This window comes from Scophthalmus maximus, chromosome 13, assembly GCF_022379125.1.
Source record: "Scophthalmus maximus strain ysfricsl-2021 chromosome 13, ASM2237912v1, whole genome shotgun sequence".
NCBI classification, from domain to species: domain Eukaryota; kingdom Metazoa; phylum Chordata; class Actinopteri; order Pleuronectiformes; family Scophthalmidae; genus Scophthalmus; species Scophthalmus maximus.
Genome location: NC_061527.1, coordinates 1,384,693 through 1,403,231, shown reverse-complemented (window position 1 = coordinate 1,403,231; position 18,539 = coordinate 1,384,693). Strand labels below are relative to the sequence as shown.

The 18,539-nt window shown below is 44.9% G+C and overlaps 1 protein-coding gene across 1 annotated transcript in view; it reads left to right on the top strand.

Moving 5' to 3' along the window:
* Positions 1-18,539, top strand: part of pomgnt1 (protein O-linked mannose N-acetylglucosaminyltransferase 1 (beta 1,2-)) — an 81,270-nt gene that overhangs the window by 37,786 nt on the left and 24,945 nt on the right. The gene's annotated exons all lie outside the window — the stretch shown is intronic.

Sequence of the window (18,539 nt, the reverse complement as noted above, 5' to 3'; positions counted from 1 at the left end):
TGGTTACAATCATAAATGCAGTAAAGTTAGATTTGGTTGGTCGGGTTCATGGACAAAAGGTAGTAAAATGTTGTGATCCGGATTAAAATACATTCGTACAAATAAACACTGTGATGGATGAAAGCAACAACGTCTTGTGATACTCGACCAGCGGCTTCCTGCGTGAAAGTCCTGAAGCCTCAAGCTCCTCCCCACACGGGCTTGCAGTCACATAATAAAAATGATAAAAAATTTCCCTACGTCCTCTCCTAACCACTTTTCCTTGACCTCGATGGAGAAGCTCATCATGAGGTCAAGGGAAGATGTGAAGGAGAATCCATTAGGACTCGGCAAGACGAGAGAATCCGACTGCCCTTAAACAAGGTTATGTAATTTTGCGACGCGAGTCAATAAATTATGTGACGGCATCATCTCAGTGTTTCCTTTTGCTCGCGGAGATAAGAAAGGGAGAAGTGAAGCACCTTTGCTTGAGATTTCGAAGAAGCTCTTAGCGTCACTGTCACTCGGATACTTCAGGGTCATTTTCACCCGGTGAGGAAGCTTCCCTGTACAAAGGACGCCTTTTCAACCGCAGCCACGGACTTATTGTCAAATCAACAATGACCTCATTTCAGGAGGAGAAAGAATAAACGCTTCAAAAAACGTTTCCCTCTGGGGAAAAAAAGTGAATGCAACAGGAACCTGCTTCTTCTGGACCGTTCGCCGTCTCAGCTTGTTGCTGCTTTCTGCTCTCGGCTCTATTGTTCATCCCTCCTTCCTTTGTTCTTGTGGCTCCCGGCTGCTGCAGTTGCTCCACATTGACCACCAGAGGGGAGTAGTGAGCTTCCAGTGGAGGCTGTCGGAGCTCCATCCTTCCTCCTCCTCCTCCTCCTCCTCCTCCTCCCCCATTCGGCCGGTGATGAGTGTTTCCCTGCGAGTGGAGGAATGTGCTCGTCTTTGTCCTGGAGGGAGGAAGGAAAGAAGTAGAAGATGATAAACTAAATGAAAGCTGTTTTTTTTTTTTTAAATCACCATGTCATGATGCCTTTAAGTAAGGCGGTATCATTTCAAAGCCAATCACGTGGTAGATTTTCGAAATAACTGTATATGAATAATTGACACCAGTGTTTTATGGCTCCATGCAGCAGCAGCTTCACGTCGTCCTTTGTTTCATCACTTTCTTCTTCTTCAGATTCCTCTCCAGTCAAAGCCCATTTTCTCTGAGCTGCAGGCGAACGAGAGTCTTCGTCGTCTCTGAGAAATGGCAGGAGCCTTCTGCCCAATGCCACCTTGTCGGGGAGTTGAGCCCCATATCAGCCGAAGTCTTTCTCAGTAATATTACTTTAATGGCCTTATTGTGAGTTATGACAATCTCGCCCACACCGCCATTAACCCACCGGGTCCTTAATCTCGGCGAGAGGAGCACCTGTCAGGCTTCGTTAGCCATTAAACCGTTAATAATCTCTGCGCTCGGTGTCCACGCACGCACGCACGCACACACACTCTGCAGCCGCCGCACGTGGAAAGAGAAACGATTAGACGAGTGCTTTTTCATCACCTCTGATGAAGGCGGCGGTGGCGGTGGGGCTGCAGAGATCTGGGGTGAGATGGAGAAGGTAAAAAACACGGCCCCTTAATGAGGTTGGTTAGATTGAGTATTATCAGTGGCCCCTCCAGGGCAGTTATACATCTACTGCTGCCGGGCCGTTGCCATTACACGTATGTACCTTGGCCCGTCCCCTCGTGAGCACTGATTCATCCTCTAACCTGATTTTAAGTTTGATATAATATCGTCCACTGTGTGCTCAGCGACTCTAATGGTCTTAACGCTCATTAAAAGCACTCCGAGTTTCTGTGACTCATGGTTAATCAGTCTGGAAACGAGGAATCATTGGAGTTCGTCACGCGGCGCCCGTGATTTATTCTTGACGCGCGAAAAACCTCGTTTGACTCTTTCTTTCACCGTGCACTCGATGATTGGAAGCAAGGTGTTCAAATATTAATTTATGCAAATCACTATATGTCTTTTAATTTAGTCCTTTAGAATTAGAGCCTCTGAAATTTCTTTTAATTATTGTTTCCCGGGCGTTGATTATTTCTGTGTCAGAGTTGACAGCAGAGAGATGGGGAAGGAAATGAGGGGAGAGAGATCTGGGGAATGGCAGACTGCAAAGGTTTTTCCCATGGAGTTGAAGTGGAGACGGTGAAGTTCATGATTGATGCTTTACTACCCGCTGTTACTGCCGAGGTGCAGCCGAACCTTTTAAACCTTTAAAAGCCGCCACATGCTGTTGCTGAATGCTTCCTCATCCCTCCAGTGAAACGGTAATTGCGACTTTAACTTGACTACATCTGTCTGAACGTTGAGACTGGTGCTCCGGTGACTTGGCCATTGTCCCTCTCTCTTACTGTACAGTATATAAAACCAAGTGTCAACCCACCGTGACGTCACCCTTTTGTTTGTGATCTGCCATCTTGAAGCTTTGAGTTTCGCATTTTGATCAGCGCCATCTTGTTTCTTTTGCAACCGGACTTAGAATTGGGGGTTGTGGTCTGACTGAGCGCGTCCACTGGTTGCCCACCTACACCATGCACCCATTAGAAGGACCAGCTGTCAATCACACACCCCAATACATATGGTGCTTTTGATGGATATATAGATGCACTCCCAAACTGGGAAGTCCTCTGTTGGACTGTTAATGTACTGCGCTGTATGGAAGAAGACTTGAAACTACAGATTGAACCATAAACTCATCAGGAAAATGTTTACTGACGTCATAAATCAAGTGAGAAGTATAATCGTGTTCTCATAGACTTCTTTAGATACAACCAGTGGAGTCGCCCTCTGCTGGTCAGTACAGAGAATACAGGCTTCAGGACACCTCAGCATTGGTTTCATTTTTCGGACCTGGTGACTACGTCCCTTTTCATTTTCAGTCTATGTATAAAACTCATATAATACTCAAATAATAAACTAACTAGAATGGCTCTCAGTATAAAGTGCAAACATCCGCCAAGGCCCAAAAAAGTCCTTCTCAATCAAGCTGCACCAAACTGATCCCAGTATTAGATTTCAGTCCACTTAATATAACTTTTTTTTTTTTTATCGAGATCCATGAATTATTAAAAATTCAGGAAAAGAAACAAGAGCATTTGAACCCCGGGTTCATATTTTTTGGAGAGGACATGATTTACTTTGAGGGAAGAAGTCATTTATCTGACGATATGATGCGTCAAAGATTTTTTTTCCCCACTGAGACATTGGACATTGTGGAGATGAAAGGTTTTTCACCTAACACCGGTGATACACTGCTCTGTGTGTGTGTGTGTGTGTGTGTGTGTGTGTGTGTGTGTGTGTGTGTGTGTGTGTGTGTGTGTGTGTGTGTGTGTGTGTGTGTGTGTGTGTGTGTGTGTGTGTGTGTGTGTGTGTGTGTGTGTGTGTGTGTGTGTGTGTGTGTGTGTGTGTGTGTGTGTGTGTGTGTGTGTGTGTGCCCGCTGTCAGACATTGCCTGATGTGGCAACTGCAGAGTTCATGACCCGGTGAACTATAAACCACCAGCACGAGGCCTCTTGACTTGGATTGGCGTAAATAGCCTCTGGTCAGAGAGAGAGTGTGTTACAGAAGTCAGATGATGGTGATGGTGGTGATGATGATGATGGTGATGACTGTGATGATGGTGATGTATACTTGCACCTAACGTGACCTCCTCTCCCAGCAACCCCGCCCCTCGGGGGGCAGAATGTGTCTCTAATATCCGTGTTGTTCTCTGTCAACAAAGGGAGGAAAAATAGGAAGTGATGAATGGCCTGCGAGTGTGTCGCTCTAACATCCAATAACGCCTTTTGTTCAGACAATAACCGTCGCCGCTCCTGATCTTTATGAACCTCCTAATTATTTCCACTGAGACACTTCATCTAAACGAGCATGGCAGTCACTCTGTTATTGTTCGTAATCCATTACTGAGTGTGTGTGTGTGTGTGTGTGTGTGTGTGTGTGTGTGTCGACATTACAGATTGATAATTTCTTTCAAACTGACAGATGGAAATCTGGAGCCGGATTTTAAACACTGTGGTATATAGGAAGTGGTGCCTCTCTGTGACCTCTATTGTGTCTCCTGCTCTTTAATTTATCACACACACACACACATACACACACACACTGCATATTAATTCACAGCAATCCATTAGGCTATAGGAGGTCCGCGGTCCATAAATCAAAACTAAAGGGCCAGCTAATTGACTCGCACACAAAGGAACAAGACGGTTATGAAGAAGATGGGAAGAGATAGGATCGGAAGAGCAGGAGGTGGTGATGAGGAGGAGGAGGATGAAGATGAGGAGGAAGGGGTTAATGGGGAGAGAAGGACAGGAAAAGGAGGTGGAGGAGAAGATGAGGTGCAGCGGCGGCGGCGGCGGCGGCGGCGGCGGCGTATCGCTGCTTTTGACCCGCGTGCCTCCTTTGTTCTGATGACTGATGGGGCTCGGTGATGACACACATTGCTCACGAGCCCCCGTGGCCACGGACTCGATCCCACCACCTATAGGGCCACTGTGCAGCTGCAGCACACAGGGGCCAACTCTCACAGGGCTCTTTGCGCCGATGCTAATTAGCTAAAAGGGCTCATTTGTATGCATCCTCTCCGTCTCTTTATCTCACGCTCTTTCCTTTCTTTCGCCTCTCCCTGGGTCTCCATCTCTGTCTCCCGGTTATCAATCCATGTCCCCCTCGTCCTTATCTCAGTTTGTCTCCGCGACTGTAATTGTATCTGCTCTAATAATTAGTGTAACTCCGGTCTAATAAGCCGTTAGCTCTAACGTATTAGACTTGAGAAACTTTTAATTTCCTCCACCTCACTGCGTCTCCGAGTACAGTGACTCCTCTTGATCTGTTACATCGCTCTCTTGTTTCTAAATTGGATAAATTGACAAAGCATGTGGTTCATTTTTCTTTTCTTCTAAAAAAATAAAAACGTTGATTAAAGTTTGCACGGAGATACGTGACTTTCATGTCCGGTCCAAATGATATCCCGTCCAATCCGGTCCGGGCAGAGTCCTGTTTCTGCTCTTTCATGGCTTTTCAGTCTGTGTTGGTATTTTCACGCTGCGTTCCATTATACCTTGGAACCCGGCGCTCTGAAGTCGGGGTTTGTGAGGTTCTCCCACCTTCTGGCCGTTCCAGTTTCACATCCACTCTAGACAAAACTATAGTCCTGCCAACAAGGGCACCAGGTCAAAAAACAATTATTTTGGAGGGAGATGATAAATGACCTGTTTAGTCGTTTATGTCGAAGGACGTGTAATAATCGTGTTAGAAAACAAACCCTGTGTAACTTCACTTCAGTTCACTCCACAGAGGGACGGGGAACAGACGCGCCTCGGCCCACTGAGCCTCCCAGACGAGCCTTTATTGTTCAGAGAGTTGAGGGGTCACTGCTTTATGGAGGGCGACATGGGGACGCTGTCTGTTCCAGCCGGGCCTAATGATAACCATGAGAGCGCAACGCAGGTCATTCTACTCCTCTAAAGACAAGCCCAAGTGATTCCCCACTGCAGTCGCATGCTGTAAATTGTGGTCAGAGGTATAAAGAGAGAGAGGGGGGAAAATCCTCCCTTAATGTGGGACGAGGCCACGGTGGACGACAGGTATGCGATTTCAGTCTCATCACCTCTCAACTCGTTTGAGCATCAAAAGGGAAAATGGAAAAGATGGAGCCGCGAAGGTGAAGGTTGAAAAGGGAAAATAAACTCCAAAGATTGAGAGAAGGAGAATTAGAATGACGGAGGGAAGTGACGGGGGGATGCAGCGGATGAGAGAGGAGGAGGAGGAGGGAGGCAGCCGATCAAATTTTATGGTTGACTTCTCCCTTTCACAGCCCCTTGAAATAGCCAAACAATTTACAATCATCCAAAGCATTAACCTTTGGCGAGCCAGAGGGACTCATTGTCCATGATGCCGCGATGAGACACTTTGCATGCCTGACGAAACAACGCGGGGAAATAACTCATTCGGCAAAGGCAACGCAAAGAAATGGAGAGGAGGAGCAGGATTAGGTAGGGAAGAGAGAGAGGCAGATTAACAGAGAAGGAGACGGAGCAAAAAGATGTAGTTGAAGGAGGACAAGGAGTGATGCGCTGGAAAACCTTTTGTTCAGGGAAAGGCGAGACCGGCTCGTGTGTCAGGGTGAGGGATGGCAGCGGAGGCGTCACATTGGCTTTGCCGGCCGCCCTCCACAGCCGACTACTTAACGCTTTTCCAGGTGAAGACGAAGAGATGGAGGAGGAAGAGGGGGGCGTTGCAGTGAAAGAGGGGAAGAGGGGAAGCGTTAGGAGCACAAGGAGCAGGCTTGATTCCCATCTCGTGGCTGGAAGCCGATGTCCATGCTATTTACTGCATGACAGGATTCATATCTCCATCAATCCCCTACATGGGCTGGAAAACAGAGGGGGGGGGGGGGGGGTCAAGGGGGACACGGGTGTGTGTAGGTGAGGGAAGAGGAAAAGGAAGGAGGAAATGAAGGAGAGGAAGCAAACAAAGTAATAGCAGATATTGGAAAATAGGTATTTTCATAGATCGAAAACTTTGGACCAAATTTTGAAAAAGTCCAAGAGTCAAGATGAAGGCTCAAGTTATTCATTATTGTTTCTGAGACATGAAATACATTGTCAAAGTGGCCCCTCCACTTCCGACTCCGCGGTCGGTATTTCCGATAACCCCGAGTGCCCAGGTATAATGGAACGCAGCATAACATCCAGAACATTTTAAGGCAGTTGGAGCGTTTTTTAGGAACTTTAACAAAACTGTAGTAGGACAGTAGGAACGCAAGATAATTGTAGAAAATTTGTGGGGAATAGGTTTTTTAACTGAACACAATTCATGTTTTTTGTGCAATCCAGCAGAAAAAACATAATCCTTTTATATTCTTGTTTGGCTGGAGGGTTGGAAACGTCATGGCAGCTTCCGACACTTTAATTACGTACACCACTCGTATTCACTCCTAAATATGGATATATACTGCTTCACTTTACAATTAGCTGTTTAGCATACGCGGATACAGTCACATTAATGTCAACGGCTAACAGCAGCAGGTCATTAAAGCTACAATTAAACCTAATCCGCGCCTTCAGGCGGCAAACGGGTGAAATTCGAATCATATGTTCTGTTGTAGTATTCCACGAAGCAACTGCTGCAGAATTAAGTGCTTATGAATATTTAATTGCACCTCAGCTACATCATTAAATACAGAATTTATATTAGGTTTTTATTGTTATTGACAAATCCCAAGAAATTGACTAAAACCAACAATAAATTAAAACTAACAAGCACAGCAGCCGCTCTACCAACGCTGAATTACCACCTGGGCAAAGTGGGCAAATCAGACAACTGCCCCAGACCCCCAGGGGTGAAACAGTTTGTGGTTCACTGCTTGTCAATCTGCTAATTTCATGGGGAATTTGCAACCAATAAAGATCGATAGGCGGACAGTTAATTAATACCTCATGTTTTTGATTCTGTCTTTTGGTCGGTGCCTGTCTGGTGGCTCTGGTTCTATGTTTATATCGTTCTCAAATGGCACATTTTTAAAATAAAGTTTGGTTTCATTAAACATTAAATGAAATGACAAAAAAATAAAACATTCTTGAATCCAGAAAAACAAGTGGAAGTGATTTTATTATGAGGCTGTTTCCCTGGTTTGAGGACGGATGTTCCAGTTACGGTGTGTGCCCATGTTTTTCATGTGGAGCCAGCGATGGCTGTCACATGGGAGCCTCTTTGAACAAACGGCCCCGGGGCAGAAAATCACCCACCTACAGCACTGCTGCTCACTTCAGTGTCGGTTCAGAGGTGTAGGACGCTGCAACACGTCTCAGCTCCAGTGAACACGACACAAAGGAACCACAGTCCACCAACCGTGTCTCGTCAAACAGTCTCAAACAGAGACGGCATACATTCATATCCTGTGTCTCATAAAAGGGCAATATGTTGTAGTTTCTCATTTCATGCTGGTAAATCCATTCAGGTGAGAATATAGTTTATATTGGAGGAACATGCAACACACATTTCTGAACCGGTGCTGGAAACAATGTGACATTTATGTAATATGACGAAAAGTGAGGTTAGCATGTGTGACTTGCGGCGCGCTCAGCTTATTGTCAGAATAATTGATCTTTGTCTTTATTTCCCCCAGCATATAATACAACAGTGATCAATATGTCCATGCGTCCATCTGTAATGATTCAGTTTTTATCAGCAGATTTTTTAGATAATGTTTATCATGTTTTTCTGTATTTCCATGGGAGTAAGTTTGACTTGGCCAAATTGAGGGTAGCTTTTTTTTTACTATATTTATATATTGTGTTTTGGGATTTTTTTGCCATCCAAATACAGTTTTCATGATCTCAACCAATTGTTGTAGTTTTAATTGAATGTAAGTACAAGCATAACAAAGTTAAAAGTTACAAATAAATTAATTTAAAAAACCTAACATTAGCAAACATCCTCATGTTAGCACTGCTGATTGGTTACTGTCTACAAAGGGCAAGTAGTTAGTTTGAATCCAACAACAAGTGATTCAACATTACTTACTCATAAACTCAGCGCTAGCTTAGAGAATACTCATATTTCACGTGAGAAACGGCAAAAGCAAAGCTCTTTTTTATGTCCTATAAGATACTTTGGTACATTGTGATTATTTTAGTTAGTTAGCTTGAGAACTAACTTAAACATGCTAGCACCAACTAGCCATAAAAACTTGCCGAGTTGCCAGTTTGTGAGTTGGCTATGGTGGTCGCTGCCTAGACAGTGAATTAACACCATACACTGTGTATAGATATCGCCCCCTGGTGGCTGGCTGCAGTATAGGTCATAAACCCCGCCTCCTCCATGTTAGCAGACGGACCAAACTAGAGAAAATCAAAGTAGACGTAAAATAAATGTTTTCCAAATATTGTTTCTGTCCTTTCAGGTAGTTCTTATCACACCGATGTATGTTCAGGTGTACAGTATGTGCAGGTTCTGATCAGGCTCCTGATCACTTTGATTTTAATTAGTTATTTGATTCTATAAAAACGGAGTTAGACGTCATGATTGACAGCTCAGACTGACAATTGGTTGAGCTCGTTTGACCGTGTTGCTTTAAGGAAAAGATTCCCCTCAACATACAGACTGAAGAAGAACTGCTGGAAGATGCTTTTAAATTACAGATGTTCGACCTGCACAGCTGATAATCAATATCAACTCTATATGAACATTCTGTGTTCTGAATTAAGTGTGGACTTTCTGTTGATGTGCCTTTGAAGGCAACTGGTGAAGAGTGACATCGGCCCCCGAGAGGATATTTACTGTCTGAGGTCGTCAGCTCTTCGCCTGGGGATTTATTTAGTAAATTCACGGAGCCCAAACTCGTCGCGGAGCCAAATCCAGTCGTGCTGTACTTATAATTACACAGCAGGGAGCTGGGAAAAAATAGCTCCCACTGTCACAGTGAATTTCACATTCCTGCTCTGAATCCTTCACATTTCTGACCTTGGGAGTTGGAGAAGATTGGATCCACGTGTTTGGAAGAAAAAAAAAAAAAAGGAAATGCTGTAGGCAATAATTTATAACTAGTGCTGGCTCTCACTCCAGATGTTTTTTTTCCCCTTTTTGTGGAGGTGGGATGATGTTTGGAAGGAGAGGATGGGGAAGGAGGAAGCGATATTTGGCTGGAAGATGAAATGTGACAAAACGGATAATCGGTTGCAACACACGTACACCTGTTGTAAAAAGATTTTCATATCCTCGCCACCTTGACAGGGATTTATAACGGAATCTAGATGTTAGTAGTCACTGCTGCGGGCGCACACGGTCACAAAACTTCTCACTCTGAGAGCGAAGGGCTCAGTTTATTGAAACACATGCATGTGACAAATGGACACTTACAAAGAAATATATACACACTCACTCACATATATATATATATAAATATATATATATATATATATACGGTTTGATTTGCGCCCTGCAGAGTCTCTGAAGCCTTTTTGAAAAGCCACTGGAGGGTGAAGCCACAACAAAGGGAGTTAAGAGGAAGCCCCCCGACCGTCGGCCACCAGGAGAAAAAAAAAAATCAAATATACACTGGCCGGCAGCAGAACCGCTATCTGAAATTAAAATTTCATCTCCAGCCCCGAGAAGTATATAAGTCTGTAAAATACATATATTTGTGATTTATTGGACACACAGACTCGGTTGAGGGCTGTTAATCATATGCCATATATATAGCCGCCATATATAGAGCCATATAGTTGAAATATGAACACCATAAAAAAGGATGCAAGACGTATGGGAGAGTGGAGAAAACACGGAGTGCTGCGAGAGCTTGTGTGTGATTGCAGGGAGGGGAGGGAGGAGGGGAGGGAAGGAGTTGGCAGTGAATCTCTTTGTCTCCCCCTCAGGTTTTTATTCAAGCCGGAAAATGCCCTTGCAGTTTTATTTATTTATTTATCTGTGTGTGCGTCTTTTGCCCCTCGCCGCCGACCGTCCCCTGTGCCGCTGGGGCTGCTCAACAGATGGCCGGTTGGCTCATTAACTTTAATAAATCCGGCAGCAATTAGACCGGGAGGTAATTGTGATGCCGCCGAGGTGACTGCGAAAAGGTAGCGGCGGCGCATACGAAAGAGCCCCTCGCCCTTTAAACCAACGGCTCGCGTCACGCACACCAAATATGCGTGCGAGTGCCAAAAGCGTGGCATTTACAGCTCGGCGGCAGCGGGATGGACAGATGATTGAAGGACAGAGGAGATAATTCCACTCTGACGTTGGTGTATCTCATCAGCCGACCTTGATGGTCTCATTCTCTCCGTCTGTGCTCGGATGTCTTCTCTTTGTTCCTCCTCTTTGTTTCCCACCTCCTCCTGTCATTTACTCTTGGAAATCCTTCACGTCTCATTCCCCGACTCTTCTTTTTTCCACTCCTAACGTATCTGTCCATCTCTGATAACAAGCTTCCCTCTCGGCTCTTCGCGTAACAATGCATCTCGCTCTCTCTCTCTCTCGTTGCCTGTTTTCTGCCTCTCGCCGTCTTTCTCCTTGAGCTTTCTACTTCATTACTCCTTCCTGACCTTTGACGTATAGCATTGAGAGTATCACCTTCACTACGTTGAAGCTGTGTATGTTACGTGAGTGTAGCGTTCGCTCTCTGTGTATGTGCATCATCGTTGTGTATGCAAAGCTGTGACTGTTGGGGAAAAATCTGTCCTGACTCTTAGGGCGTTTGGTCTAGTTGCGAGGTTGGTTGGCCCTTTGTCCTAAATGTTCCGAGACAGAGACACAGCGTTTCTACGGAGACAGCCACTCTGTTCGTTTGATGACGACATTATTCTGAGAGAACTAATGTTCCGGTTTTAATATACTGTTGGTCATGGATTGCAAGTTGGTCTTTTGTCCTGACTCTTAGAATGTGTGGTCTGAGGTTGTGCCTTTGTCCTCAATGTACTGAGACAGAGCTTTTCTATGGAGACAACCATTGTGACGACATTATTCTGAAAGAGATAAATATACGCCAACAGAGACACCATGCACTGACCACTTGTTGATCTTTGTAACGAACCAGAAGTCTCCTGTAGTCGATACTTTTGCTTAAGACTTCCACGATCTCCGTCTTCCTGATTCAACTGCACCAAGTTATCCATTACAGTGACTATATTCTTTGTAAGTGCATATACCATGCTTTTTCTTTTTGCGTGTCTGTGTCTGTATGTAGGCTGTATATTAGCAGGCGTGCAGAGATCTATGTATCTGTCAGAGAGCGTACAGTGCTGACTCAGCCAATCAGTGCAGAGCGTCGTCCACCAGAAGCAGATGCACCTGCCAACCCGGCCCCCGTCCAGGCTGCAAATGTAGAAAAATGTGTGTTTTGTCTGAACGCATACACACAACATATGCCTTCATTATGAACGCTTCAGCGCGGAGCATAACTTGTCTCGAAGAAACTGCTCACACTCACACACACATGATGCTCCCGTCTTTAATCTGAACAGATTGTTTTGCGTTGTCACGTAGATTTGATTAGAGAGAGAGAACATGTAGAACAAAGTGCGTCAATTACAGCATTCAGTGATGATTCGAGTCTTAAATTACTGCTTTGGACAAATTAATTCCCTGCGGATTCAGTATAGGGAATGGCGAAATAAAACTATTCTGATACGTTGTCTTCATTTTCCTGCACAGACAGAAAGAAGAAGTAGCTGATACTCAATCGGCAGATCAGTTTGTCCCCTAATCGCAGGGTTCGATCCCCGACGTGTTTAAACAAAGATGGACTCCTCTTAAGTGGAGCCAAATCATCATGATCGCCCCCTGGGGTCAGGCTGCAGTATAGACCATAAGCCCCACCCCCTCCATGTGAGCAGATGGGACATGGATCGAAGCAGATGTTAAATAAATATTTCCTAAGATGGTTTCTGTCATTTGAGGTAGTTCATGTTTCTGATCATTTTGCTTTTAATTGGTTATTTGATGATACTGACACTGACTCCTGATTGGACGGGCGGAGGTACGGATGCTGCAGTTCTACACCACGATCACTACTCAGCACTGGCTGCAAATGACTTATCCATCCAGAGGCTGATTGTAAAAAGCTTTATGGCTCAAATTGTTCTTTTAATTTCCATATGGAGACGCCCAAGTGCATTATGGGTCTCACCCCACGGCAACCTACCGAGTGATTTACAGTATCAGTGACTCTGAATTAATTCATGTTATCTTTAAATTGGCGCCTTAACGTTGATTAAATCATTTAGTTTCTTTCTGTTTGTTTTTTTTTTTAAATCTGTACATTTGCTCAAATTAAATCAAACAGATTTAAATCAACTTGTTGGCAGAATCTAAAAGTTAATGAGGCGTTGAATCTGCGCTGAAATAACTCTGACGTTAAATCATTACAACACTCAGACGTTCATCTTTCGGCTTGTGTCATCCTCCCGTGTTCAGTGACGCCTGAGCATCGCTCACTCGGGGGTGATTCGCTGAGATCCCAGACAGAGGCTGGTGTTTAGGGAGATAGTCATTTTCCCTAAGCCTCCCTCTGTGTCCCATAACCTGCTCTAAATATGGCGGCGCGGTAACCTTTCATCCGTCCTTACAGTATCACCGGCGTGTTTCTCTTTTCCCTGAGAGTGCAGCTGGCGTCGTCTTGTCTTTGTGTAAATATCAGGGCCGTTCCCTCTGGACGGCTGGATGTGAGGCTTGTGGCGAGCGGGAGTGAGGGGGGAGTAGGAGTGGAGATGATAACCATTAACAAGGGACTAGCCGGGGTCATCCATGATTTTATTAAACAAGGGGGAAATGGAATCAAGGTGGCAGAGGTCGCTTCCTTTGTTCAGGAAAGTTATATGGATCCTACGGAGAGATGAGGCTCCGCCCCCTTCTCTTCCTCCCTCCAACCCTCTCTCAAAGGACGAACATGTGTCTTGTCTCTTTTTCTACATTTTCTCTGAGATGAACGAGTATCTGTTACTCTACTGAATATATCTATGATGCGGCAGCATAGTCTGAGCCGTGAGCGTGATTCCAGATCACTGAACTGTCCCTGATCGCAGCAGTGACCCAGATAATTCTGCTGTGCTGTTTCACTCTGTGTGGAAAGAGCTCGAAGGTTAGCGTGCAGGCTAAATGTAGGTTAGACCTCGGGAACACGGTGACTGTGACCACGCCAGTAGAACTGCCACGGGTCTATCGTGGGCTACTTGTGTTGCCGTGAACACGCTTGACACTCGGGGGGGTGAAGAAGAAACACTCCCTGCGACGATCTCTGCTCTTTATTGAACGGACGTGCGTAAACTCAGCGAGTGCAGCATCTCACAGCGCTGCTCCAGTCAAACCCCATGACTCTACTTCAAGTCGAACTTCAGAATGGAGACAGTATGAAAGTATGAATGCAAACTGTGTGTCCTTTGGAGATGCATCTTTTAAATCTGCAGCTTCCGTGGTGGCTGAAATCTACTGTACGTCACATGAGTACGCGTGTCACTGCTGTCTGGGGGAGTTCATTCCCCTTCTTTGTGACAGAAAAGGACGAGATGACATCATATTCTACAGTTTCAGCACTTTTGAATCTGATTGTCGAGTTTCAAATTTGTGGTTCGTTAGCCTGGTTTGTCTTTTTCTTACCTGACTCACTGCCCTGCTGATTTCTCTGTGCAGAGAGAACGCCTGACATTTTATTTCTGACGTTATGTAAAAAGCAACAAACAGCATCATTATGAAAGTCTGGCCTGACAAAGGTATATATAGCCTCTTCATGGCGTTTCTTTCTTTTGAAATTCACATCACAAAAACAAAAAAGTCTTTCCCTCACAAACCTTAAGACACATTCTACCTTTTCAAAATATGCAAAGTATGTGGACACCCATGTACGTTATCCCCAAGGGCCACATGTAATATTAATATATTATTATAAAACAACATGGAGAGAATCAACGGTCACGTCTATTAACGTCTGTCTGCTTTTGTGGTGTGTGTATCCACTTGGGAAATAAAAGAACGATAATGATGCTTTAAAGAACTCGTATTACATAAGTCTCTGAAACAATGAGCAACTGAGCTCAGTCGGCTGAGGGGGATGAATCACTCACTGCTGCAGACACAAAGGCCTGCAGAGACACACACACACACACACACACGACCACATAGTTATGGACAGTATATTCAATCTCTGTGAATACGTTCTTCTCAATATTACACACTGTAGTTTTAAATGATCAGTTGCAGCCCATCAACGGTTCGCAACCACTGATGGTGCTGAAATTACACCCGTGACACTGAGGGATACGTATATGATATGATCCTGTACTATATCAGATCTTCTAATATGAGTTAGAACGTGTTGCCTGAACGCACTCGGGCAGATATTAAACTCTTCTCCCTCCCAGCTGACGTCTCGGCAGGAGGATTCACAGCTCAGTTTACTCTGTCGACCCACAAATTATCTGTTGTTTGTATTTGGTCACGGTGCCGCCGTCGACCCGCTCCACGGAGACGTGGACCCTGGGGGGCTGTTGGTCAGGTCTTCCATCACCTGGTCTCGCGATGGAGGTGTGTGTGTGGGGGGGAGGGGGGGACCAAGTTTAACTGCTCGGTGTTGGCCCGTGTGTCCCCGGTGGATTCTGCAGCGCTGGATTAGATGAGGGGGTTTGATTCAGTGAGAGAAACCTGAGGGGAAAGAAGAGGTGGAGGAGAGAGATGAAAAGAGCAGCGTCTGTAAAGCAGGTGGATCCTGAGAGAGAGAGATTCCCTGTGACAGTGTTGATCTGTGTGTGTGTGTCTTTATGAGATATGAATAACGAGTGTCAACCATCACATTGTTCTTCATTACTCAGACATCCCCATGTAAAAAAGGCTAAATGGGCCGTACAAACGCAACACATGCATCACGCTAACGGTACCGGAGATGGTTCCGTTTCTGGGAAACGTCACAATGTCCAGGGACAAGTTGAATTATTTGTTTATTGCAGGAGATTCCTGCCAAAATATGCTTATTTATTTTCCCCAGGGAAAAATACCTGGGGTCCCCCCAAAAGACACTTTGTCCAAACATGAAACCTTCCGTGTTTTTTAGAGAATCAACATGAAGCTGGAACTTCTGGGTTTTGTCCAAGAAGTAAGAAAATTGTATTCAAAAGACAAATGTCGTACCTAACAACTCAAACTATGTCTTGTGGTTCACTCCATTTCATTATTTTTGCGATTATCTGACGTCCTTGTCTATTTAATATTTCAGTGCTAAATCAAAGCAGGTGAAACGTCAGCAGCTGAGCAGGCGAGGCGAGTGGCTCGTTTGATTGACAGCGTCACAGAGAGGAAGGAAGACCTTAACTTTTACAAAATGTCTTCACTTTCCAGAAATACAACCGACTTTGTTGTCGTCACTTTTTAAAATGAAATATGTCACGTTTCAATGACATCGTTCAGCCTCCACGGAAAAAAAAAAAACCCCCTCTCACCTTTTAAAACATCTCTCGCTCACTCAATCACACAAAATATTTTCTCTTTACCAAAAAATTACAATTTTTTTCCTTGGTTTAAAATGTCTTTGAGGTCTAGAAATGCCCCAATTTAAAAAAAAAAAAAAAGTCCTCAAGGATGGTTTTGAACCACAATTGGTTGGACGAGTACCACACACATGCATGAACACACACACACACACACACACACACACACACACACACACACACACACAGCGGTACAACTGGTGCATCCTCCTGAGAGGTCAACCATCCAGAACCAAATCACTCAGTCACACACGCATACACACACACACACACACACACACACACACACACACACACACACACCGCCTCCTCTCGTCTCCGTGCTGGTGAAGTCATCAGTATGTTGCACGGCAGAGACATTAACATGGATAGATTGTGAGAATAAACACTGTGATTGTGAGACTGTGAGGAGCCCCCAGGGGTGTGTGTGTGTGTGTGTGTGTGTGTGTGTGTGTCAGTGTTAATTCATACCAACAGAGACCCCCCCCCTCACCTCCCCGTCCCATCACAGAAACACAACATGCCTATTTGCATGTTCACTGAGTGTAAAATTACCAGCTCCCGCCGAATCAACTCTTAACCAAACACACCTAATGATTTCACATTAGAATCGGATTATTGACGTTTGTTTGGGGACGAGTGTGTGTGTGTGTGTGTGTGTGTGTGTGTGTGTGTGTGTGTGTGCGTGTGTGTGCGTGCGTGCGTGCGTGTTATAGAGACTGAATTAAAACCTGAGACATGGTGAGGAAAACACAGATGGAGGTTTTTGTGTGGATGTGTAAGTTTCTATTCATGCTCGTGTTTGTTCTGTGTATTTGGATTATTAATGTGAGGGAGGACATAAAAAATAAAGTGTAAATCCCTTCTCCCCTCAGAGGTTGTTCCCTTTTCCCTCGCCTTGTTTTAATCTATCTGGACGAGTTTCCCTTCGTCCAACAGAAAACTTCATTCCAACAGCAACAGCTGGAACAAAGAAACTGCTTCACACCGGCTGTAGATGTGAATGAGTGGGGAGGGGGGTGTAGTTCTCCCCGGCACCACTAGGGGACACTGTAGGACACTTTTCCGAGGAGCACAAAGGGACGAGCATCTCGGAGAAGCATCCTATAGAGCCTATAGGCTGCAGAGAGAGAGAGAGAGAACAAAAGAAAGAGCAGAGGCGTATTAAACTCTTTTCCCTCCTCTCTGCATTCACAGCACATCACGTCTCCTATCTGGAAAACATCCTCTCAGGAGTCGCAACAAAACTTCAAAGTTTACCGCTGCTCCCTGCTTTGAAAAGAAGTGTCAGATGAAAAGCCAACCTTGTCCCTGTGCTGAACGTATAGAAGCGGCACAATTACCAAAAAAAAAGCTGCTGTCCCCCTTTTTGTCCCCTCCATCTCCTCCTTTGTGCGCCGGCTGTCAAGAGGTTCACCCTTGTGGTCGGTAATAAGTGCCGTACATCCCGTCTGAAAAGAACGCCACGTTTTTCTCGGAAAAGCTTTTTCCGCCTTTTGAGCTAAATCTGCGGGGATTGGCTGGAGGAGGAGGAGGACGAGCAGAAGCTCGAGTGCACGGTTCACCTTGAAAGTGACGGGAGAATGAAACATATGAAAGCACATTAACATGGGAGACGGTCGTTTACGTATCATGCGTTCACAACTTACAGATGCATGTTCTACAATATGTGGACGCTATTGTCGGAGAATGTTGAATGAGATGAGTGAAGAGCGTCTACATATTTCAAATGTAATGGAAAAATGTGAACTCAAAGCTCGAAGGACGTTGTCTGTGTGTGTGTGTGTGTGTGTGTGTGTCTGTCCCAACTTGTCCTGGAAACTTTAGTTAGTAGATGAAATATACAGTAGATGGACGACGCGTCTCTCCTTCGCCTCGTTGCTACAAAAGTGAAGCTAAAATATCTCCGATTCCGGCGCGTGGAGTCAGTCTGTGCAGAATAGTGATCTTGGAGTGGAGCTGCGGTATCGAGGCCCCGCCCACACACAAGCTCTCGACCAATCCTGAGTCGGTGTCAGCTGTCAATCATGACGTCTCAGCCCCGTTTTTATATCATCGAATAACTAACGAGCAGCAAAGTGATCAGAAACATGAACACGTGAACAAACGTCAATGTGATGAGAACGACCTCACATGACAGACATATCTACATGTCCCATCTGCTGACATGGAGGGGGCGGGGCTTATGACCGGTATGTCATGTCGTCCGTCTTTATTTACAGTCTATGTATGAAACTAGTAATGGAAGAAGAATTTGGATTCTTTGCTGCGATAAAAGAGTTTAAATACTCCGTAAGTAAAATTGTCCAAGGTGAAGATTATTCATACTAATTTATCAGTGTGTAAGATTATCACAGCTGTAGCTGCTCGAGATACAGATACAGGAAGTTAAGTTCAGTGGTTCCAAACGTCGGGGTCGGGCCCCTAACGAAGATAAATGTACGTGGATGTGAGGTGATTAATGAAAGAGGTAAAAGTTCTGATACACAAGTACATTTTCATTTTGTGCACTCTTTTTTCCCTCTGTTTCT